General features: G+C 39.3%; 1 long non-coding RNA gene across 1 annotated transcript in view; it reads right to left on the bottom strand.

The window, feature by feature from the left end:
* Nucleotides 1–24783, bottom strand: part of LOC308067967 — a 168441-nt gene that overhangs the window by 38066 nt on the left and 105592 nt on the right. Inside the window, exon 2 of the long non-coding RNA XR_013929792.1 lies at nucleotides 1–24783. This exon is cut by the window's left edge and continues 38066 nt beyond it. This is a non-coding gene — a long non-coding RNA (uncharacterized lncRNA).

The raw sequence follows: 24783 nt of genomic DNA, 5'->3' as shown, positions 1-24783 counted from the left end.
AAAAGCCATTTCCACCTTATCTCTTCTAACAGCGTGACATCAAAACAATTGTCATTCTTTAGTTCAACCCTAGCAACAGGAGAATCACTGTGAAAAGAGATTCACTCCCCTACATCCCACAGGCATGGACCTCCGAGGAGATAACAGGAGGAAAACACCTTGCTCAGGTAGGGCCACTGTGGCTAGCAGCCCTCCTACAGTCTCATTGCAGATTGTAACCTGTGGTGGGTACAACCTGGAATTCTTTGGTTTTCCAGCAGCACTCACTGAACCAGCAAATACACAGCACTAAGAAGAAAATAAATAATGAAATTAAGCTTAACAGGGTTGCTGGCCCTTTTTCAGATCCCCCATTCTAAAACTTGCAAGTATCACCATTAGGCACATTGCCAAGCCTATTTCCCTGGTGAATTCAGGCTTATGCACCACTCAAGAGGAGTCTGTTAATGACTACAAAGATCCACAGCTGTTTACAGTTTAGGCTCAGTGGTGGACCAGGCAATAAGCTTGATCCAACAATGAAGTTGTTGGACTCTCACAGCAAGAGGAGACATTGTGTCAACTATTTGCTTACTCATAGCGCGAGTCACTACCAGGACAGCTTAGCGGGGCTGTAAGAAACAGGGAAAGGAATAGGTATGGATTGGAAAGAAGCTGTGCAGGGCCCTGAAAATGAATGAAGAAATGTATAAAGAAACCAGGCTTAAACAGCTTGCAGAAGCATAAACGAAGTAACAAAATAAATAGGCCAGGGAAGTTCTTTACCACACATGCAAAAAGAGACAAAATATATTCAGAAAAATCAAAATCAGAGCTATATTCATTTGTAGAAGTCTGCCATAGCATCTTCTACTACAAACTTTTTGCTTGTTTATTTTTCATTGGTTGCTTGCTGTGGGGTTTTTCTTGTGAAGAGTTTGGGGTTTTTCATGAATGAATAAATGAGAGCAACAGCTTTTCACAATAGGATCTGGTCTTCTGGAAAATGTTAGTGAAGCACAGACAGATTATCAAAAACCTGCAAAAGACTGGTGGAAGGTATAAGAGGGGCTTATATTAAGCTTTTCATTTTTAGACATGGAAGGGAACATAATATTAAAAAAAGATCTGTAAGAAGATATTTGAGGTAAAAAATAAGGGAAGCGGACAGAAAAAGCAAAAATGATCCTGTCAGGGGACACAGTCTTTCAATGACATATCAAAGTAATATAGGTTGAAAGCATCTCTTCTAGCCATGCTCTGGCTAGAAGTCCAAACTGTCTGCTGACTAGGAACAGATATAATAAACTACTTTAAGAATGAAAAAAAAAGTACTTATTAAAGAAGGATTCCTAAATACCAAGATCAGTAGCTCTTAAAAGAAGACTTTGAATATCAGCAATTGGTGAAATCAGAAAATTTGCCAAAGAAGCACCTCTGTCGATGCTAGATTTTAAAGCATGACCTGACAATGTGCACTGGTCCAAGTTCATTTCACTTAGAAGCAGTGCATTTATCATTAACGCAGCATTTTCAGTCCTTTCAGTTAAGATGGTTCCCAGAACTTCCACATCTGGTGCCAAGGGGTTGTTACGAACTTGTAGAAAGCATTAAAGACATGTCTGTGTGGGTGGGCAGCTGATCAAGTAATTTATTGATTAGCCATATAGTATTAAATACAAAAATTCAAAGGGAAAGGCTGAAACTATTTCTGGTAAGGTGAAACCCTCCATATTTACCCAATAGATTATCCACAACAGGAAATGCTTACTTGATTGCTTGATTGCAAAGTCAGGCAGGTTCGTGGCCCCACTGACTCCACTGGAGCTATGACAATTTACCAACGGAAGATCTGTGCCCCAAGATAATTTCTTAATGCAATGGCAAGCTCTTAAGTTTATAAAAAGCAGGACATAGGAAATGCAAACACGAAAAATCTTTGATTCAGCCACTTTTCTCACATACAGGATTTTCTAATATACACAGCTCCAAAAAGCAGGAAAATAAAATAGTAGAAATCTGTAAACTTATGAAATTCTGTTTCAAACTGAACTTTCATTTCTGATTTATACACGAAAAGCAGCTGCAGCATAAAAAAGGGCAGCAGAATAGCTACTGAAAACCAACCTCATTAAAGGGCACAGCTGTGCTGAAGCTTTCCTTCACTTGCTGCCTACCTGAATGTTTGAGCACTCAAGACTTGCAGCACAATTTTAAAGTCAGAGCCCTGCCCACCTTCAGCTTTGAAGATTCCCTTTTCATCTACGGAGTCTAAAACTGGACACCCAAACCCAACGCGTGCCCATCAACCATCCTTTGAAAATGTACCACTCTACCCCATGCCACTGCTGCTAGAAAGAGCCATCACCAGAGAAGATGAAGGGATTTCTGTGATTATCCAGCTTTTTTAATTCAAGCTCATGTCAGAAAGTGAAGGAATGTCTGTGTGTGGCACCTGTTTATATATGTTCTGGAGTGATTGCAATCTAAATATTGGCAGCCAGTACGAATGAGAATACTATGCTGTGCCATAAAACACTAGTCACCATCTCTGTCCAAGGCAATTTTTATTAAGCAGTTGGAGGTCAAAAAATAAAAGGCAAAAGTCTGTGCCATGAACGTATTGCACCGGAGAGTCCAGGTCTTATGAACTAAAGTATTGCATGGCTACACAGTTTCTCTCTGTTCCTTCACCCTCATTTTACATTCAATTTCTTCAAGGGTTCAGAAAACTCTTTCAGTATCAAGTAAGTCAGATCAAAGTAAACGCATAATATGCATGAACAGGTCCATTTTGTGTACTATGAACAATGTAATTTCTGTCAGAAAAATGAAATTAAGAATGTAAAAAAAAATTAAAATGTGATTAAAAGAAACAATACAACAAGCAAAGTTGACTGTACTTTGGGAGACATTACTATAACAGACAAGTTTTTTTGTCATCCCACTCAGCCGCCTCTATAGGCCCTTGCTACAATACCGTGTTGGATTGTAGATATTATTCTGTATTGATACCTAAAGGATAAAACCTGCAGATGGTCCCCACTTCAATTTTTTTTTTTTGTGTATCCCTTTCAGATGTCAATTTAGACTCCCCAACAAAATGGAACCAATTTCTTTTGTAGACTCTTATCTAAGACTTGGTTTAAGTGCAAGTCATAACACTTATGCCCATTCCTCCTACTCGTTTTTACCTATACATAGTGTAGCAGAAGCAGCTATTGAAGCAAGTGCATGCCACTGTGTCAGGTTGTGGGATATTATATGATCTAACAAAACCTGCTAACAAAGTAAATGTGCCATAATCCATCAATTAGGTGGAGAAATACTGCTTTTGGTTGTTGTTTGGGTTTGTGGTTTTGTTTGTGTTTTTTTGTGGGTGTTTTTTTTTTTTTAATTAAAAAAATAAATAGCTACTTCCCCATAGCTAAGATCTCATTCTGCAATGCACAGGAGTTTGCTGCTATCTGCAGGTAAAATACTCTATTACTGAGTAAAAATCTGAAAAGCAAACGAAGCATTTGGCTTCTGGTTTTAATTGCAGCTTCACACATTTCCATGTAAAAATGCCAGGTCTAGGCAGGATGAATGAAAATACAGATCCCTCACATGGGGCTGAAAGGAATGCTTTCTTTCTAATATGACAAGTGGCACACCACTGTTGGGATGTTTTGCTACCAAGATCTGCTGGTAACCGTGGGCAGGGTCAAGCTCCCTTGCAGCCGTCCAAGGTGACTGACACCCCCTAGCTATTGCAAAAGCAATGAACTCCTGGGATGTATAAGTGTATCCTTGTGATGCTCGGTAGCCCTCAGATGTCCTCAGCTGTGACAGGCTGCCAAGTGGATGGGACAGAGAGCTGGTTCCACAAATGCCAAAACTTTCAAGGAGGCTGTAGCCTGTATCTGGAAAGGCAGTTCAAAAGGGTTATGCACAAATCGTGACCTGCCCCTCTGTTCGCATGGCAGGCCTAGAAAGCCTGCTATCATACAGACCTCGTAATCCTCCACTCCACTCATTCCACTATGCAGCATGTTAGTGCTTTCTTTTTTTTTTATTTCACCACACACACACCCTTTGTCCTGCAGGCATGGAAAGACCTGAAATACATTTAACACTCTGAAGGACAATTGTTACTGAATTTTCCTCGCTTTAAAAGTCAGAAGCAAACAAAAAGATTCTGCATGTGATTTACAGAGCTCACTATGTGAGAATACTACCCCTGAAGTGTAAAATATGTTGCCAATAATTTCTAGTTTTAAAGTTATACAGCTATAGCACTTTAGCTGTTACAAGAAGTGTCCTAGGGATCCTAACTTAATTCCTTGGGAATACTATGGATGACACACTTCGTCTTTGTCTTGAGCCTGAAATGGGTTAAGATTTGTTCCAAATGCAGCGAGACAGTTTTGACTAGTCTGCAGATAGAAAGATGGACATGATAGAAGTTGTTAAACAACACCTAATCAAGCAAGATCGTATTGGAGGAGTCATTACAGGAGATATTGACTGCAGGAAATGACATGCCCCACATTATCTCATCAAGGCTTAGATATTCATCTTGCAGTTTTGCAGTGCTGTGTTGCAGTGCTACAGTACAGCTCTCTAGCGTGCTATCAAACACATCTCCAAGACTCTGATCAACAATTAAAGTCACCAGTGTTAAACTTTTCCTACTCCACCATTTTTTTTAAATGTGGCCTCAATTTACAAAAAGCTGACATAACTTTTAGGTTGTTTTCAAAGGAGAGTTTCAATATGAGCGGATTTCAGCTTGTGGGTAAGAGGTGGGCATCAGAATCACTTAGCACAAAAAGAATACATAAGAACACAATAGAAAGAAAATTACAAAATATCCATCACCAAAGATTCTCCTTTTAACCTTTAAGTGTAGTCAAAACCTAATGACTTGCTAATTATCAGGAGTTTAATGATGCCTCTAAGCAGAGGTTGTACTACAGGGCACAGTGTCCATGAACCTCTAGGATCTGGGGTTACCCTGTGACTTCAGCCTGCAGTGAATTCTCCTCCAAATCTGCTTCTAAGAAAGCTTTCAACACACCACCCCCCTCCCCATTGTTGCTACCAACAGTGAAGGAAACAATTTTGAACTCTGGCGTAGGCTGGGCTCCAGATGGCTGCCAGCTTTTTAAGCACTGAGTTGACTAACCTTGCTCAAAGCAGGTCTATAGAACACAGTGCTTCAAATATCAGTGTCTGCTGGGATTGCATCTATATATGTGGAGTCCCACAGTTCCTATCACTAGCGTAGCTGAACGAGTGAATCGGGAGCAAGAAGGATAAAACTGAGGAAAATGCATGAGACCTCTCCCTCTCTGATGTTGAATCAGTCCATTAAATAGCAGGGAGCAGCTGAGCATAGATTTTCATCGAGCTCGATGACCACTAAAAGCAAATGAATATAACCCGGACTGAGCCTGAGGCTGGGAAAGACCAAGAGGTTGGCTTCCACATGGATGTGAAAAGGACTGTCCTGACAGCCCAGGTCAGAGAAGCGGTACAGGATGGAGCAGACAAAGTTATTCCTCCTTGAAACCATTTTGTGAGAATAGAAACCATGGGCAATGACTAAAATACAATCACTTTGTTATGGTATTTATAATTGTTCTTATGGATTGACAAAAATAAAAGCACCAGCCAAACCACCCTGGAATGGAGTCACTCACTTTCTGAGAATAAAATTTATAGGGACAATTTGATGCTATTTCCCTGGAGTCAGTATGACCTCAGCCACAAATAAAGTCTTTTCAAAGGTAACAAAATAGCTCTGGGATATGTAATATCTGATGTAAAGAGAAAAAGCACCATCTTCTTCCGTAGCCACAGGAAAGCCTGTTTTCTTTGGTTCTTGGCCCATATGAGAGTCAGTGCATGAAATATAAATTGCTGCTCGACATTTAAGTTTGGCAGAGCAAATTCATACTGCTTTCTCAACATGGGCTTGGAGGCTATTTCAATTACATCCTCTATACAAAAGTAGTTGCTGCACACTGGATTTCTTGGTATTTCTGAGAGTCTCTCCTTAGTGGGTACTTTAAGTTCTGTAGTACATTCATCTCTCACTTTGATTACTACAGCCTCCCTCTCTCTCCCTGATATCTGTGTCACCCTTCTGCAGGCCATCTGAGCACTGCTGCCCAATAGATGGCCCGCACCCTCTCTCACATTAGCTTACTGTTCTGGTCAGATGTCTCCATCAGTTCCAGATTGTCTTGCTTCATATTTTTGCCTTGCTTTTCCAGGCTCATGTCTTCCATCTTTGACCAAAATAACATGTTCTGTTTCTCTTCTGAGAGCCTACAGATATTCTGAAGGAGAACTGACTACAGTTCCAGCAAAAAGCGGGAAAACTTGTACATAAAAAATGGCATGAAGCAGGAGTAGGAAGTCATTCAGGAGGCCACAGGACTGAAATTATTTTCTCTATATTTCTGTCAGGCTTTCTAAAGTCATGCTGATTCAACCAGCTCCTTGAGACAACAAGGAAAACAAAGACCTGGCACTGCCAACACCAGAAAATCTTGAACCCAGAATAAAAGACAGCTTGTTTTTCACTTCACCTAAAGGCTTATAATTCTGCAAAGTCCACAGAAGTTGTCCTCATTCCAATTTACCTTACTCTTTAGTTTTGACTTGTACTGCAGAAAATAGATGATTTTCTTGTCAGGATGTGATCTTGGCTCTCAGCTCCCTGCTGTCTTCCACTATAAGCTTGGACACAGCTTGGACATATGGACATATTGCCTACCAGTCCACACTTCAAGTCTCCAGCAGTGCTGCAGGAATAACTGTGCTCCCCAGTCTCACAGGAACTGTGTGAGGAGGAATACATTCCGGACTCTCAGGTCCTAAGGCTCTGCAACAGCACCAGGGGGAAAGGTGGTAGCGCATGTGGAAGTATTGCAGAGAGAATAAATGCCTTCCCTACCTTGCACTGCTGTGGCCAAAGTCTAACTACAGTAGGCACTGTCAGATAAAAGAAGGTGGGATGCATCTCACAATTACAGATGTCTAGAACTGTGGTGGTTCTATAGCCAGAAGAAAAAAATAGATACTTTCCACGCACGAGTCATTTGGCCTCTTTTAGATATCCATTTTGAACTTTATTTCTCTCCACACACGACTTGAGAAGTCTGTTGGCCTGCAATGTCTGGGAAACAGTGAAGAGATTTAATGACTTGTATTTGGCCCCTTGGAATGAGCAAGATGAGGAAGGATAAGGAGTATGTGGCACTTATGACACATATTTTGAAAATATGTAAAGAATATCAAGGAAGCAAATAATTCAGATATTAATCTCTCTCTATTCCAATCATTCACTTCACCTTTTAGATGAATCCTTAAGATCCTCCTCCTATCACACAAACTGGGTCTTCCTTTTATCTACTGATGTATCAGGAATACTAACTCTATGCAATGGTTGCTTACCTGCATACAAATGTGTCTTACAACCATTATGCAGAACCAACAAACTTTCTTCTATAATTCTTCAGTGGGCTCTAGTTTGCTATGCACAGCAGTTGCCATGTTCTTCAATGATGAAATTAAGCAACAAAGGGTCTTTCAACCTTTTATCTTAAATAAAATTGCAATATTCATATATGGAGTACTTCACAGAAATCATCAATAATGTGCTAGGTATTATGGTGTAGTGAAGGTGATACCTTTGAGTTACATCAGATCTATCACAATTTCTCCACAATACTTATCTGGATGTTGGAAAATCTGATACATTTTTCAGAATCCTCAAATCAAACCTGGACAGAAAAAAAAGGCATCTCTGGGAAAAATATCCTCCAAATTACAGTCCAATAAATCTGAGATTTTAATTCTTGATGCATCTGGCATACAGAGGACACTAGGTTCTGAACTTCATCAATATGTGTTATTAAGCATCTCCTGGTGAGATGGATCTAGATTCCTTGAAGGCACCTTCAGACAGTCCACCAGACAATTCTGAGCACTGAAGGTGGAGTTCTCAGACTCTGGCTGTTCAGGTTGAGCTGATGTATAGGTCTCAGAATTCAGTATTTGTTTTTGACTGCTTGTGTCTTGAATTGCTTTTAATTGGAAGAGTATCTTCATTCCTTTGAATGTGCAGAAATCAGTTTTAGGAACCTGTTTTTCCAGCACTGCTTTGAACCTCCTTTGCAAAAGGAAGAAATCACAATGAAATTAGGGATCTCCATCCAATCTTTTTGATGGTACATCTGCACACCCACTTTGTAGAGCTGTTAGTGAACATACAAGTTGCAAGACAATGCGGATTCTAACTCTTTGTCTTCATTTTTCTTCATTTACCTCACCAGTCTATTTCTTTCTTAAACCATCTGAGAGCAAGTGCAACCACAGAAGATGTGAGCTTGGTGAGGTATAGCTATTGTGCCTTAAACAAAGATAACACTAATGAATTCACATTCAACCTTTTCAGCCCAGTGATAGAAAAAGATTTTCAGTCACTTTAGCCTGAGCTACATTTGCACTCAGGGTCACCTAAAGAAAAGGACAACACATTCATCTTTATCCTCCTTGAGTTGTGGAACCACTCAGATAATCTATAGTGAGTTGCAAAGTGAAATTAAATACCTTAAAATGCCATCTATCTGATCCCCAATTAAAACATAATCTTTTTAAAGCTGTCAATAGCTGCTGACCAGAATCAATAAGGGGAAGATTATGACTGGCACTTCTCCAGTGATCTTCAGGCAGACAGGAAACACATTGCTGTTGTCAGGTCAGCAGGAAAAGGGGGAAACCAGACCCCAAGCAGAACTACATCACGGGCAAGTGGAATTTGAGATCCTCTGCAATGATCCTGCTGGGCGGTTTTGGGGTTTATTGGTTTAGGGTTCTTTAGGTTGTTTTTTTTAACTAAGAAGGGCAGGAATATGATACATGTGAAGGTTTTAAAGAAACAACGCTGGAGTCTTAAAATCATGAATCTTTAGGAAAGTATTTGTAAAAGAAGTTTTACTTTGATCCTTCTGTATATATACACTGAAGTTCCCAAGCCAGATTCAGCCAGTGACTTAAGAATTTAAGGCATACTTCCTTTTCATTTGCATTTAAGAAATATAAGCTTACACTTATCTAAGTAGATCCTGGATATTCCTCATCATCGCTACAGGAGTTAAAGTTTTAACTATCTAAATCTAGTGTTTGACATCAGTGACGCGAATGATCCCTACTACAGCATGTAAGCTTAGGTTAAGAGGCCTAAACTACTTCTTTTCCTCCTGACCTACATTAGGATTGCTTTTATTTCTAGGCCAGATTGGAAAGTTCAGGATAAAAACTGTTTCCTGGTGTGCAGAGGGCTTAGTAGCCTTTCTACCCACAAGCTGTTGCTTTCCTCCAGCCTTCCACAGTACAGATTGTGGCACAAATGCTCCAACCTGCCTGTGAAGTTAGAGCAGTCAGAGCAATACACTTATTGTACTGACAAAAAAATCACCAGAACACTACCTCTAAAGAAAATTCTTTCAGTGCAATCAAGAACTGGTGTTAAGTTGTTCAACACTCCTTACAACTACATGCTGAAGAGTGGCTCATACATGTGAATGTTCCTCCTGCTGCTGCAAAAGCCATGAAGTAAGCTGTAGACCCAGAAAGAAAGGCTACTCCAATGATCCAGACTTACCTAGACAGTAGGAATGGTCATCCCAAGTACTTGCTCTGACAGAGTGTATGTGAAACAGCAAATCATTTCATCCCTATGCATCGCTTCCCATCGGCAGAAAAGTGGGTGAAAAATCCTCCATGCCTCTGCTGATCTGGGGAGAAGCACAAGAATAATTCAAAATGTGGACTTGATAGGCACCTAAAATCAACAGAAGCAAAGCTGGGGTCTGAAACTGTTTATGTGAGAAAACACATAAGGGATTACAGCGCAAATGTAATATGCTGAAACAGCACCTTTAAGTGCTGCTTGCATCTAAGGGGGTTGATGAACAACATATCTGACTTCTCTCAGTGTTACCCATCCCTTTAAATATAAACTTTTAAATGACCAGTTTTCTTATAAGATTTTGTGATATTTTGCAAATAATTTGGGCAAGAAGATCCCCTTGCAAATAAAACAGCTCGTTCTGAAGTTACTTTTGCCACAAACCTTGTGAAGTACATATCTTAGAATCATAGAATGGTTTGGGTTAGATGGGACCTCAAAGATCACCTAGTTTCAACCCCTCTGCCATGGACAGGTTACTCAAAGGTTGTTCCACTAGACAAGGCTGCCCAAAGTCCCATCCAGCCTGCCCTTGAACACTTCCAGGGATGGGGCATCCACAGCATCTCTGAGCAGCCTGTTCCAGTGTCTTGCCACCCTCACAGTAAAGAATTTCTTCCTAATACCTAATCTAAATCTATCCTCTTCCAGCTCAAAGCCATTCGCCCTTGTCCTATCACTACAGGCCCTTGTAAAAAGTCCCTCTCCAGCTTTATTGTACATCTTCTTTAGGTATTGAAAGGCTGCCTAAGGTCTCCTGAGAGCCTTCTCTTCTCCAGGCTGAACAACACCAACTCTCTCAGCCTGTCTCCACAGGAGAGGCACTCCAGCCCTCTGGTCATCTTCATGGTCCTCCTCTGGACTCACTCCAACAGGTCCACGCCCTTCTTATTTTGGAGGCCCCAGGGCTGAATGCAATACTGCAGGTGGGGGTCTCATGAGAGCAGAGTAGAGGGGAAGCATCACCTCCCTCGACCTGGTTGACCGGTCATGCTTCTTTTGATGCGGCTCACGATACACTTGGTTTACTGGGCTGCAAAGACACGTTGCTGGGTTGTGTTGAGCTTCTTGTCCACCAACACCTCCACGTCTTTCTCCCCAGGGCTGCTCTCAATCCATTCTCCACACCAGCCTGTATTTGTGCTTGGGATCACCCTGATCCACAGGCAGGACCTTGCACTTGGCCTCGTGGAACATCATGAGGTTCACACAGGCCCCCCTCTCAGGCCTGTCAAGGTCCCTCTGGATGGCATCCCTTCCCTCCAGCGCATCAACGGCACCACACAGCTCGGTGTCATCGGCAAACTTGCTGAGTCTGTGCTCAATCCCAGGGCCCTTGTTGCCAACAAAGACATTGGTCAGCACTGGTCCCAATACTGATCCAGGGGAATGCCACTCACCACTGGTCCCCACTTGGACTTCGAGCTGTTGACCACAACTCTTTTGAGTGCAACCATCCAGCCAAACCCTTACCCATCAAGCAGTCCATCTGTCAAATACGTAGGTGCATTATCCTGACCACAGGAAAACAGACACATAAGCATGTCTAGCATCTCAAAACACAATGGCAAACGTGCCAGCATAAAATTTCTGAAATCATTCTGGCCTTGTTCTTTTTATACATGTGGTTTGGACTTCTGCAGATTTGCATATTCCCCTGCAGATTTCTCTGATATTGGTCACTTCTGTTCCTTCCTGGATGGCATTATGATAGCACTGTTTTGTTCAGAACACAACTTTTCTGTCTCATTAGAATAGCAGAGACAAGGCTTTCTACAAAATGATTGCACTGCATTGACATTTTGTACTCCTCTCTACTCTTTCATTAACAGTACAAAAAATGCTGCTGAAACCACACAAAACGGCATCTGGACAAGGTCAATTTCAAAACTACCTCTTCCTACTCATAAATCACACGTGAATAATCTAGTTATTGAAAAGTTAGTTGTCAGCACTCAACTAACAGAACATGCAACACCATGATCACTACCAAACTTCATCCAAAACCTATGCAAGAAGAAAAAAAGGAAAACTGCTAAATGTTGTTCACTACCGTGTTTAATAATTTCAGTCTTTTCTGTGCTTTCTACTACTTTCTTTGCCAAACTTTGTATTCAGAAGTAAGGCTTCATCCTCTGAGATTTAGGTCCCTTACTAGGAAGCAACAGGTTCCAAAATCTTTTGTCTTTATAAGACTGCTACATATGGCAAATAATCACTGAAATCAAAACAAACCTAGACAAAGTGACTAGAAACAGACTTTGGATACAGACTGTTTTTTAAAAGAAGATACATAGATCTTTCTCATTTTTCTTGACCAGAGGAACATAAGAAGCAAAATAATAATATTCCAAAGTGCTTCAAAATTCATCTTGTGACTTACAGTGAAGTAACATTCATACCAGAAGAGCAGAAAACATCCAAAACAGGCCTACTTCCATAGTATGTAGAGGGGTCTAGTGAAAAGAAAAGAAAAATCAGGTCCAGGAATAGCAAGAAAGTTGCTTTCAGATTATTTTCAAAGTCTAACTTCAGCCAGCCAGGTTTGAAAATGTTGGCATAGGCATAAAGGAAATTTTTGTCTTGTGTTTGAACATGGGGTATCTTTCTGTGTGTTTCAAGCAGTATTTTAATGCTTCATCAATACATTATTAATTGCAACAAACAAAGCCAAAGAAATCAAAGAAAAAATAAGCCAGCTGTAAACAGCTGCAACCTCTTGTTCTCCTTAATCATTTAATTCCATACACCTATATTGAAATTTCACACTATGCCTTAGCAGGGCATCGTCACAGCAAAACACTAGAATGCTGATATTGTGCTAGGTCAGGAGTTAAGTAAGTTCATTCCACCCCTGCTATTTTGTGTTTTAAAGCAGTCCTTACTCTAGGCAGACTCTCTCTGTTATTATTACTTCTTGAATGATAAGAGCTGGGATTGACCTTCAAAAGAGATTTAAATGGCCTTATCCGAAAAACAGTCTGTGAACATCTATAAACTAATGTGCTGCCTTTACACCTCCTTTCTCAGACAGGAGGTGTAAAGGCAGCACATCAAAGTCAGCAAGGAACTTACAATAATGGATTTCAAAGTCAAAAATCTAATGCAAATCCAAGTATTTGCTTATAGACTCTTTGAAGTCTTGACAGATTAAGTTTAGAAGTATTTTCATAGATAGTATCTACATAATCTAATAGAGATGATTTCAGGAACTGAGTAGATGTTTCCAGTAGATGTTTAGATTATGGAACACCATTTTTCAATAACATTAATAAAGAATACATTTTTGTTTAATTTCTTTTAAGTTTATAGCACAATACTGAGCAGTTATAACTGACATTCTGCAACTGTGGAAAGGTTTTTATCTCAACAGAAAAAGCTGGCAAATGCACAGGATAAAGGACCGAGTTCCACCTCTGTTACACTTATATAATTGACTTTGTTAAAGGACATTTAGGTGTTGTTTGATTTACATCCTATGTCAGCTTAATGCATCAACCACGTAAGGTTCCACTTGTTTAAATATTTCATTTTAAAAGGTGCAGTAAGCTCATAACTTCACCAGCATCCACTCTTCCCTGACTAAAATGGATTCTTCAGTTTAATCTATTACACTAGGAGTAAATGAAGACTTCACCCTTTCCCTTGACAGAGGAACTGAGGCTGTCATATTACTTATTACCATCAAAGTCGAAGAAGGTACTGGTAAAAGTGTGACAGTAATTATATGGTATTTTTTCTTTTCTAAAAAAAGTGTAAAATAAGACTTAAAACATAAAAACACTAAAAAAAAGCCACTAATGCTTATATTGCTTATTGAAATCATTCTCTACTGCTACGTTTGGTATCAGAATTTTTCTTTTAAGTAAAAAAACCAACAAACCAAAAAAAAACAAAAAAAAAAACCAACAGAAGAAAGTGTTTTGGTTTTCTTCCAGGTTCGGTTTGATTTATGTCTATTTGTTAACATATTATCTGAGCAATCTTTTTCAAATTAGATACACTTACAGCTGTTGGAATTACTCAAAATGTGTTGGTAGGCCTAGTCTGCACCAGAAAAGTTTTCCTGGTTCTAGCATGCCAGAAAAACCTTCTAGTGTATGCACAGTTAAATATTCAGATGGAAGGTTTTTTGCTGGTATATTTTTATTTTGTTGGAGCTTCTGCTAACAATATTACACATAAATAAATAAATAACAATCTTAACCAGTGTAGCTTTCAAGGACATCACTGGCATAAGCTGGATTTATTTATACATTTTCTCACTAAGATTTTAAAGGATCTCTGTCCCCCCACAATCGCATGACAATACCTACTATAAATTATAAATCAGCCGAAGTAATACTGGGCTTTTACTTTTAGAAAGAGCATATATGCCATCCTACCTTTCTGAACATGGGTAAACTGAGGCTCTGAGACTGTGTGTGATGACCAAATAGCGTAGAGACTCCAGAGAGGGGAACAAAGCAACCTGGAGATCCCACCTTCTCTCTTTGTGGAATTCTCTTCAATCTACAGATGGGTAGAACCACACAAGGTACAGGACATTGCAGATTCAAGTGGTCAGTCTCTTGTATGCAAGCTTTCAGACAACACAGTGATGCTGCCTTTCTTTAAGCTTTACATGGATGTTTTCTTACATACTCAGGAAAAATGGGAAGGAGAAATGGGACTGCACCCTTTTGCATGTCTCACAATTATATTATAAAGTTATTTAAGACCTGCAAAGGTTTGGAAGTGTAAAATGCCAAATATTGTTGGATGAGGGCTTTGAACGGCAACATCTGTTCTAAACTAAATATACCCAGGGATCCTGACTGCTTTCTATAACAAAGTACACAGAGCAAGGTATTAAAACTGAAGTGATGTTAAAATCTGACTTGGTTCCTGGATGGGCCATTCTACTTTTCTGTCTTTAAAATGGAGACGATGGCACGGGGTTCTGCAGCTCTGTGACCCACGGATGTTTCTCCATGTAAGATGGTACTATTTCATTTTCTGTCTTGGTACATTGGTTCTTTTTTTCCATTGGCACTGACCTCCATTTATTTGATGAATTCTGTGTTAGGTTACATGTGTACCAAATTGCATAAAGTGCACTAGCTGGGCCAGGCTAGTTTCCGGATAGACTGCATGTATGCAAAGGTTCACAGCCACCCCCTTGTCTGTCTGGGGATGAAGTGAAACTGCAGGGTTATACCAGTGCCCTAAGTGGAGTCACATTCACCCTTACAGTGGGGATGAGGGATTTAAAGCACCAACTCATGTTTGGTACCATTGCCCTAGAGCGCTTGTTTTTCTTTAATGAATTCATCCTTCTGAGCTATTTTGGGGGAAAAAAACCCTTTCTTCTTCATGCTTGTGTTTGTTTTACTTTTGAGGTGTGATCAAAGTAAGTCCTGGCCGTGTAATCATTTAATGCATTTTGGCTGCAGTTTCAGTCTCCTTTGAAATTTATCCCTTTTCTTTTGCCTGTGACAGCCAAACTTTACCTCCAGGTAGTAGAGGAGGCTTACAAACTCTTTTATATCTCACATCTGCTTTCAGCCCATTAATCACCCAGACTGTAGACAGCTTCTTCCCTCTCTCACAGAGTGTGACTTTGTCTAGACTAGGAATTAAAGGGTGAATATTAACATGGTCCAGCTAACTTGTTTAAATGTGGACCAGGCTGTGTATCCTTTAACTCATGTTTAGCCAGGCAAGTTAAACTTAGGAAGGAATTATGCTTCAACATGACAAGTTTAGCATGTGCCAAAAGATGCTGTCCCTTGTTTAAATTACAGGTAAAATCTTGGCCCTTACAAAGTCAATGTAAATTTGCTATTGACTTCAATATGACCCAGAATTTCATCTGTAACATTAAGAATACATTAATCAGAACAATTTGAGTAAGAGCACCTACTTATTACTACAGCTCTGATTTAGGAGCTCAGAAGAATTACATCTTTAGGGACCCAGCTGCTTTACCACCATGGCCCAACTGCACAGTGATATTGAGCCAGAGTTTCTAGCTCTGGAAGCTCAGAAGTTAAACAACCACCAGCCTGTCAAGCATTGCTTCACAAATAGTAGCCAATTTGCCTTTTAAAATTAATTGCAGAAAGTCTATCAGTTTTACTCCTCTTACACTCCCAGGTGCTTATTTCTACCTTTCTCCAAAGACTTCCATTTGGCTGGGATAGAAGTCTTCTTCATCCTGCGCAGTCTTGCTGTCAGTGGTTTCTCCCCAGTCTCCGGTGCTCATTTTCATGTCCCAGCCTGGCACTCCCTCAGCTGTCATGAGCACTGAACCACTGTATTGCTGTGCTCTCACTTGAGTACTTAAACTTCTAGCAGAGAAGAGCTAATTTGGGGTGGTGGTCAGTGGTAGAGAGGCAGGGGTGGGGTGTGTCTTTGTGTTTTTCAAATCATTCAGTACTTGGGCATACAAAGCAAAGTTAACACTACTTATTTATTCACCAGCCTCTGAAGAGAAGCAACAGAGAGATAGACAAACTTAGCAGTAAATGAACGATCAAGGAAAAGGAAAGAAAACTCTGCAGGAGACAGACAGGCTTTTGTGCATGATGACCTTTTCACCAGGAGCACACGAAGGCCTTGAATCAAAGACTCACATGTAGACAGAGACAGCGAGTTAGTACAGGGATGTACTCCTGTTCCTGAAGTCTGAACTTTTAAAAGTGAATTAGGGATGATGGAGAACTGACTCCTGCCAGCCTTCACTTCCTAAGAAAGATAAGGCCAGCATCACCTCTGTTCTCTGATTTTGGAAGAAAGCGTTTTGTTTTAAAGTATCCATTTGATTAATAAGCTTTGTATAAATGATTAATAAGCCATCAAAGTCTTTAATATCATTTTAACTTGGGTTTTGTTTACTCTCTATTTGCCATCTAAAAAATGTTTATGCAACATTATGAGGCAATGCATATTTATCAAAGACTGCAGGTTAATGGAGGATGATCAGGAAAGCAGAGAGAAAACATGATTTGCCTATTAAGTTGAATTAGGAGAATTTGGAGGAAAATGCATGGTAACTGTTATTCAGCGCCTGCCAAACCTTAAATCATCATCTTATATCAATGCAGTGCCTTTTGTCCCAAACTACATTGCAAGCAATGAAAGAATCATTTCACATTACCTTCAAAACTCATCCACTTCTTGAGTGGCATATAGCAACTATGCAGCAGCCTCGGACAATAATTTTGGCTATTAAAATGAACTCAAACACAGGGTGAAACAGGCTGAACAATGTAAGTCAGAGTGCTGAAAGCCAACTGGAACATAATCAAGACATAAAGTTACATACTAGTATTTTTTTTTTTAATTACACTATTTCTAATGCCCCACAAATGGCCAAGCTATGAACACAGGGGAATTAATGAAAATCAGTATAAGAAAGCCACATTGCAGGCTCAGAATGCACTTCCCCTGTCTTGCATTTTACACTTTCCATCTTGTCTCACTGGTACTGTGGCATGGCTGGCTAAAGATACACCAGCAGTAACCAGGAATATATTATAAGCATGGTATTCCCTGCCAAGTGGAGCTACACTGTCTCCTTTTTGTTGTTTTTTGATTTTGCACATATAATGAATTTCACAGAAAGTAACACCTGCTCTCCAGATAATAGGTCTGCACTGAAGAAAGTAACCATAAAACTATGTTAATGTGACCTTGAAGTTACAAATCTTAAGTCTGAGGCATACCGAATTCCCAAGCAGTGTCCATCATTTTATAAAATCACCTTCATGCTAAGTTAATTAAATTATAGTTTTTCCATATAAGACTCTGATCCATGATGCAAACACAGACAACATGCAGGTCTTTTTGATTACCTCTCATTGCTGTTAAGCTTTATCTCAGAAGGAACTTTCCTACAGTTTACACATGCCTGTCAAACTGTCATGGTCTAACAGCTCCAGAAAACCAAAGATCAGTCTCTGAGATTGTGCTAAAGCTCTGTAGTGACTTGACCCTGAACTTTGGCACAAGCCTGCCCTTTCTTGCTCTGTTTCTTCCTCACCCACCCAGAACACATGCATCAAATTAACAAGGAATGGAACATTTCATTAGTTTCTTTCAGTTCTGTGGCTTAGCAAATTTTATGTATGTTGCTGGACTGGGAGGATCAAGTTTTAACATATTCTGCAGTCTCGGTCTGTATGAAAGCATAATTGTTCCATTAATTCTCATGCAAGTAAGACTGCAAGTAATATAAGCTCTTGGGAGATTTCAAAGGACCGTTTATCTAGACTAGCCTCACTACAGGGCAAACTGGTCTCTAAAGTTTTGTTTTTAAAGCATATAGTCTTTGGGCATGTTTCACCATCATAATTGGTGGTCATGATGGGGACTTTCAACTAGTGTGCTCCCATATGAGGTCCATAATCCAATTTGAGAATAAATGAAACCAGGTATTGTTCAGCAAAAGGAAATCTGACATATTGAGTACACAGTTTACTTTTACATTGATATAAGTAGGAAGCAAGCATTTTGTGTGTTAGATTATGTTCTGGAACTTAGAGGGTAATTACAGCAAATACGATGGACTTTAATGTAGTCAAAAGACCTGATGAGAGTCATCACTTCAGCTACAGTCCTTTGTTTACAGCCTGAAAATGAAGACTGCAGGCAGAAATGGGAGACTTCAGTGTCAACTGGAATTATATTGGGTTTATCATGGAGTAAAAGAACTGAATATTGTCCCACTGAATGCTGTCATAAAACAAGTTCAGGGAAAACAGCAGAAGAGGACAATACAATGTTGTTCACGCTATTCACACTTTTGTGAACACACACTATTGTGCTGTTCACACAATATTCACTCTGAATCAGAGGCTGTCTTTTGTGGGACAAAGTTTCATATATCATCAAATCAATTCATTTTTTCTTATGAAAAAATGTAGTGTGTTTGGCTAAAATTATATCATTTTAATCTCTGCCCATTTCCACTGAGAGGGCGCTCAGAAATCTGTTCCACAATACAACAGCCAAAAGCTCAAGCACCTTAAGAAGCCAGACAACTGGAACACACTAACAAAAATACACTTTTTTTATTGGGTTTGACTTACCTTAAATTTTAAATCAAACTAAAGCAATCAAATTTTTAAAGTCTGATCAGCTGAGAAATAAGGATATTAAATATGATTAAATGTGATTGCATTTGAGTGCAAGGACTGTTCTTCCATTACTGCTTTGATTAAAAAAAGCAATCTGAGCTGTGAGGTAGAAAAGTTAAATGCAGCAGGAAAAAAGAAAAGAGCTTGAAGTTTCTTTCTTTTTCAATATATATTATTTCTTGTATGAGAAAATAGTATTATTTAAAGTATGTGCTTTTGCAAAACTGAAAGTACATTGGCAAAGTTTCTGTAACTTAATATTCCTTCATGCTTTTTAATTATAGGAAATATGAAGATGAAAAAAAGGAAGAATAAAAAGTTGTTCTTATGGGACATCTGGGAACAAGAATAGGTGATACGTTTTCAAATGAAAAGTGGACTGGAAACCTTAGTTCTTAAGCTGGAGTTTAATTGGTGCGATATTGGAGTTTAAAGAGTAATAAAGTTTTTGTCCTCAGGTTATGGGAAGAAAATTAGCCGTAACATTTTTTTGGATTATAATATCTTAGCTGCTTCACTGGTATATCTTTTTCTGGTGTTATCATCATTACTACCCTGATCATTCTCTGTGTTTCATATCTTCACCTCCAAGCATTTTGAACAGTGCTGAGAACTGCAGTGAACTTTTCAGATGCAAGGCGGAGATCAGCCACTGATCAAAATGCACTTGAACTGCAGAGTCTTCAGAGCTGGTTTCAGAAAGGCAAAATGTGTCGCTCCTTAGAGATGAGATAAATGGCAAAACCAGCACAGATCACTCGCTCTCACCTCCTAATTGAAAAGTTGGCTGCTGATCAAGAGCTGGCAGTGACCAGCTCCAGCCATCAGCATGCCAATATATGCTTCAACCTTATTTCTCCACCTCAGAAAAGATCAATCACAAATTAATGTTATATTAGTGAAAGCAAGGACTTTTATTGAAGAGGGAAATCTATAAAAATAGCATCTGATGAAATGGTGAAAAACAAGCCAGAAAGAAAACTAGCCTAGACGGCAGTGGAACAATGTGCTTACTCAGTAAAAGTAAGATAATCTGGAATCTTAATCTAAAACATAACACAAATAGTATCTAAAACATGATAAAACTGGTATATGAAATGTTTGGTTTGGGTTTGTCTTTTTCTTTCTGCAGCAGAAGTCACACCCAGTTTCCTGGTTAAAATATCTATTCTAGTTTGCCACTAAGTATTTCCTGCATAGGAATACTGTGTATTGTCATTGCTCCAAATCACTGAATGCAAGAAAAATTTCTCAAGAAGACTCTGGTTTTTATAATAAAATGGCACATGAGGATGACTCTGAAGTAGAGAGACTTATTTATTTAAACTTGTCTGAATAGGTAAAAGCTCTGGGAACCACACATTGAAACATTAGCCTCTGCATCGCTTACTCTTTGCTCTTCTCTCATTTTAAAAATGTTAAACTCAAACCACTGAACACAGTAATAGAACAATACAATGTGACATGGACATGTCCTCAGGTGGGTGTACATGCCTGAATAGGCACCGTCTGTGTATTGATCCTTCCCAACATGCATGGAGTGCCTGCCTGCATCTGTGCACCAGGCATCCAAGCCTTTAAGACTCAGGGGAGTGACACAAAGGGAATATGCTGGTGTGGTCCAAGGACTAATTTCAGGTTTGGTGCAAGGAGCTCAGAAGTGTTTATGTAGGTGACAATGGGGCTTACATACCTGAAAAGCTTTAGGGCCAGACTTCCAAGCTAAACATGTGTGGATCAGCTAAACCACTTGTAGAACAGATGTAGTCTCTCCAAGCTTGACAGTCATCTTTTACCTCAGTAAAAAATACAAGAAAGCTAAAGGTAACTCCCCACACACACACTCATTCAGACACATGTGCACATACTTCCAGTTCCTGCCTTAAAATAAAAAGACATCTAAGGAGGGAGGACAAAAAGAAACATGTAAACCAGTATTCTACAGGCTGGGACACTAAGGGCACTGCCTGACAAGCTCTGGTGATTTATGGCAAGTCCCAAAGAGGTTATTGTTCCCACCTGCCTACTGTCCTTACCAGGCAAAGTTTCTATTCTTCAGCTATTGCCTCTGGTTTATGGAGACTCACAGACTGGGAACTATTGTGGCTGTAGAGTAGGCGCATCGCCTGTTCAGCTTTCTCTGCTAAGGTTTCGGGGGCTTATTCAGTCCCCTCATCACGTACCACCAGAGCTCATGAGTCAGAGCATCAAGGCGTAGAAAGAAGTTGCTGAAGCAACACCTGCTGAGCTCAACAGTGCCAAAAAGCAACAAGACAGTCTCTGGCAGTACTGAAAATAGATGCTGGGTTTTCTAATTCCAAGTCCAGTACTCTATTAAAAATCCACAGCTCCCGTTACAAGAACGAGAAGAATGATGTATGGTGACCTTCAAAAGATTCAGCTAAAATTCATCAGGACCAGGCAGTTTTGGAGGTAGCAAGAAGTTTACACAGTTTTCATTCTTAGACTTAAGCCTAAACTTTTCCGAAAAGAACAAAACAAACAATAAACCACCCCCTCCTAAGGAAAACAACATAAACCCAAGGCGCTCCAGGACACTGAAACAGATGGATCATGCCAGCATTTGCTTCAGCAGGAAAAAAAAAAAAAAAAAAAAAAGAAGAGTTTATAATGGAGGCGCTGAAACAAGTTTAATTATAGAAGCATGAATGGCATCCCTATAATAAAACAAACTAAAAAGTCAAATGAATGTCCTTGCCCTTTATTAAAGAGCTGTGTGCATTTGTTCTCTGATATAATGCTATGGAAGCTTACCTCCCTGTTACTGGTTCTTCTTACACTACCCTGGGTTTTACAAAAAAGGAAAAGCTCAGAGGCACAACACTCTTGTAAAGCTGAAGAGCCTTTATTTCTCATATTTGAGCCTTGGTTTGCGAGGACAGTCTCACAAGATAAACAGTCTTGTTTTCATAAGGGCCCTGGTACAGCAGGCATTATTTTCATTCTAAATTTCAGTGCCATCATGCTAACATTTCATATGAAGCAGAAAGTGCTTCCCCACATATCAGTATGAAAATGTGAAAGACACTCTGGCTTAATGCTACTCTAAGAGATCAGAATTCATTTCAGTGTGTGTATCGCTCTCAGTAGTATAACAGAATAAAATCATATTACTGTTCTTTGCCCAGGGAAATAAAAAAGGAATCTCTTTTTCAGCATGCAGAGAAAATTCTGAGTGAATCTTATGATTTAGCAAGAGCATAGTGCAAAATCTGCTGAAATCAGTCGGATCCTGTCTATTGATTTCAGAGGGCTTTCAAACATGCCCTGTGGTAGGAAGACATTTGTGAATCATTCACTATTAGCTTAAGTTTCTTATCAAACACTAGAACAATTTATCTAAGAATCTTAGAGATTTTATTAATCACTGTTTGGTTGTGATGAACTTAACATTGTTCCAAATCTCTCCGTAATTTACTCAATAAATTGGATAAATCTGATCCAGGACAGAAAACAAAGACATAGGCTAGTATTTGTAACTCAAACCAAGGATCTTTTTACTGCATTATCTATTTTCACCACTTCTTTAATAGAAACACAAACATTTCTGTTTTGAGTGAAGCATTTAAGAAATATCTCTTCCAAATAACATGCCAAACTTTAAAACACCACCTTTATCAAGAAGCATGGTCACTAAACATTCATTTGTGGAGTGATTAGAAAGTGCCATTTAGGATCAGAGCTCTTTTGCTCCTTTCATTCTCTTATCTAAGAGCACAAAGTCCTACTTGCAGATGCTCAGAGCCTAAGAAAAAGCTGACTCACAGCTTAGAAAAGCAAGGCAGATATCTTGGGCCCAAAATCAGAGTTAGGAGTCAGCTAGTGGCAAATAGAAAGACAAGTTGACCCAGAGAAGCCCAGGTGCCACTCATGGCAGCTCCTAGAACAGTCCCGGCTCCATGCAATGGCAGCACCCTTATGCCAATAACTTTTCTGAGGGGACAGGTGTGGTCCCCAGTTCATTTCTGGTAGCATCCTGCCTAGAGCTTTGTACCCTTTTGTTCACCTTGAACATCCCTCCCATGGGCCAAAAATAATATGACCCTTAACAGAACTATTTCTTCCCGATTAAGGCTGCAACACAATGGACAGAAGCCAGGAAGTTTAAAATTAAGCTGACACTTTGTCCTTTAATTCTAGCTGTCAAGGAGAAGAAGAAGAAAAAAGAAAATCAGCTTCACAGAACAAGTTCTCCAACCTTAAGTTTTAGTGAAGTTTTGATGTCCTGTTTTCTTATGGTTTATGTCCCAAGCCTATCATTATTCAGGGGGTTGAATTATTATTTTTTTAATTTTCTTTTTCTGCATTTAAGTCCTCTGCTTTTTAAAGTGAAAAGAAGAGAGGCAGAAGCCTTTAATGGAAAGTTCTCCATTGCATATTAATTATCCAAGAGACCAGAATGACTGTTTTGTTTAAAGACATATTTATAAATCTTTTTAAAATGTACATTATTTACTAATAGACTAGAACTGTTCTAAAGGCAGCCATTTCTGTCTGAGCAGGTAAATATATCTCTAAAATTTTAATTAAGTCACATTATTTTAGTGATAGGGAAGAACAGCTTTCCTGATAGGAGTCCATAGTGTGTAGTCCTGCCTTTCCTGTTCAGAGAATTCACCTACAGACATGAGGAATGTGTCACTTCAGGCAAAATTTATACAACTCAAGAGTCATTAAAAATGTTGTACAAAATCAGTCCCTAATTTGCAAAGATTTAGGGAAAAATCTTATTTTCTCATCTGTCACAACAGATCTGTACCTTTATGTTTATGACCTCGGCTCAGCACTGCAACCAATCTCAGTTCTTAGACCAACTTGCAATTTATAATCAAATGCTTTATATTCCCTAGGTTCTGCTATGAGTAGGGGCTGACCTGAACAAAAAAAATATCTGACTCCAGCCGGTTATGTTGGGCACCAAGGATGTTTGCAATGGGGGGCTCAAACTGATCATGTGGTCCCTGTTATTCCTTCATCTTCTAAAAAGCCATCTTCCTGTTTCTATCTACTGCGCATTTAAAGGTTTGCTGGTGAGATTCAGAAGTATAGGCATTGCTTCTGACTGATTTAATAAGTTTTATTTAATCCACTTGCCTTCCATGGGACCAAATGAAACCAGAGAGTAAAATCATAGCAATGAGTATTAAAAATAAAATAACAATAATAAAAAAATCCTATTTGTCTAGAGAAACAAGTTAACAAGTTTTGGTTTTTCTTTGAAAAGTGTGTTAGTCAGACAAATTTTACATACAACTTCTGAGTTTACTTCCACATTCAAACCTCAAACTACTAGAGGCTTTTGCATAACTTCCAATTTTGCTGTGAAGAGCTTACGCAGCTCTAATCTGCACATGAAACTCATACTGACGTCAACAGCTGGTTTATGCAGGGATCAAGGGCACAGTATGCAGTCAAGATCCCCTCTGCAGATAACCCAACAGAAGAGTTTTGACCTTACAGCTCAGCGGAGAAAGTTAAATGCCAGGTGAGATACCGGTGGCCTAGAAATACTCACATTCAAACCTCAAACAAATGTTCAAAACATAGAACAAACCAAACATTCTTAAATGGGTTTTATATCTATTTTATTTCTTTGTGTTATCATGCAATTTTTATTTTGTTATGAAAACCTGTTTAAGGTATCATGTAGGTGAATTTAAAACAGACTTTCAACCCGGTTTTCATCTTTCTGCTAGTGATTTCAGTCTGCAAATAATTGTGGTCACAGATTTCATGCCTGCAGTTTTGGGAACAAGTGATGCCCTTTGGATAGCTTTGTCCATGACTGCCATGAAGCAACAGTCACACATTGAAATTCAAAAGCTCTGAAAGGCATTTTGAGACAAAACTTCACATTACGGTGTCCAGTGTCCACTTCTAGAAAGGGTGATTCTCAGGTTTAAGGCCAGAACA

Source organism: Falco punctatus (genome assembly GCF_963210335.1).
Source record: "Falco punctatus genome assembly, chromosome: 7".
Taxonomy (NCBI): Eukaryota; Metazoa; Chordata; class Aves; order Falconiformes; family Falconidae; genus Falco; species Falco punctatus.
Note: the sequence above shows the minus strand (reverse complement) of the source record. Positions and strands in the feature narration are given on the sequence as shown.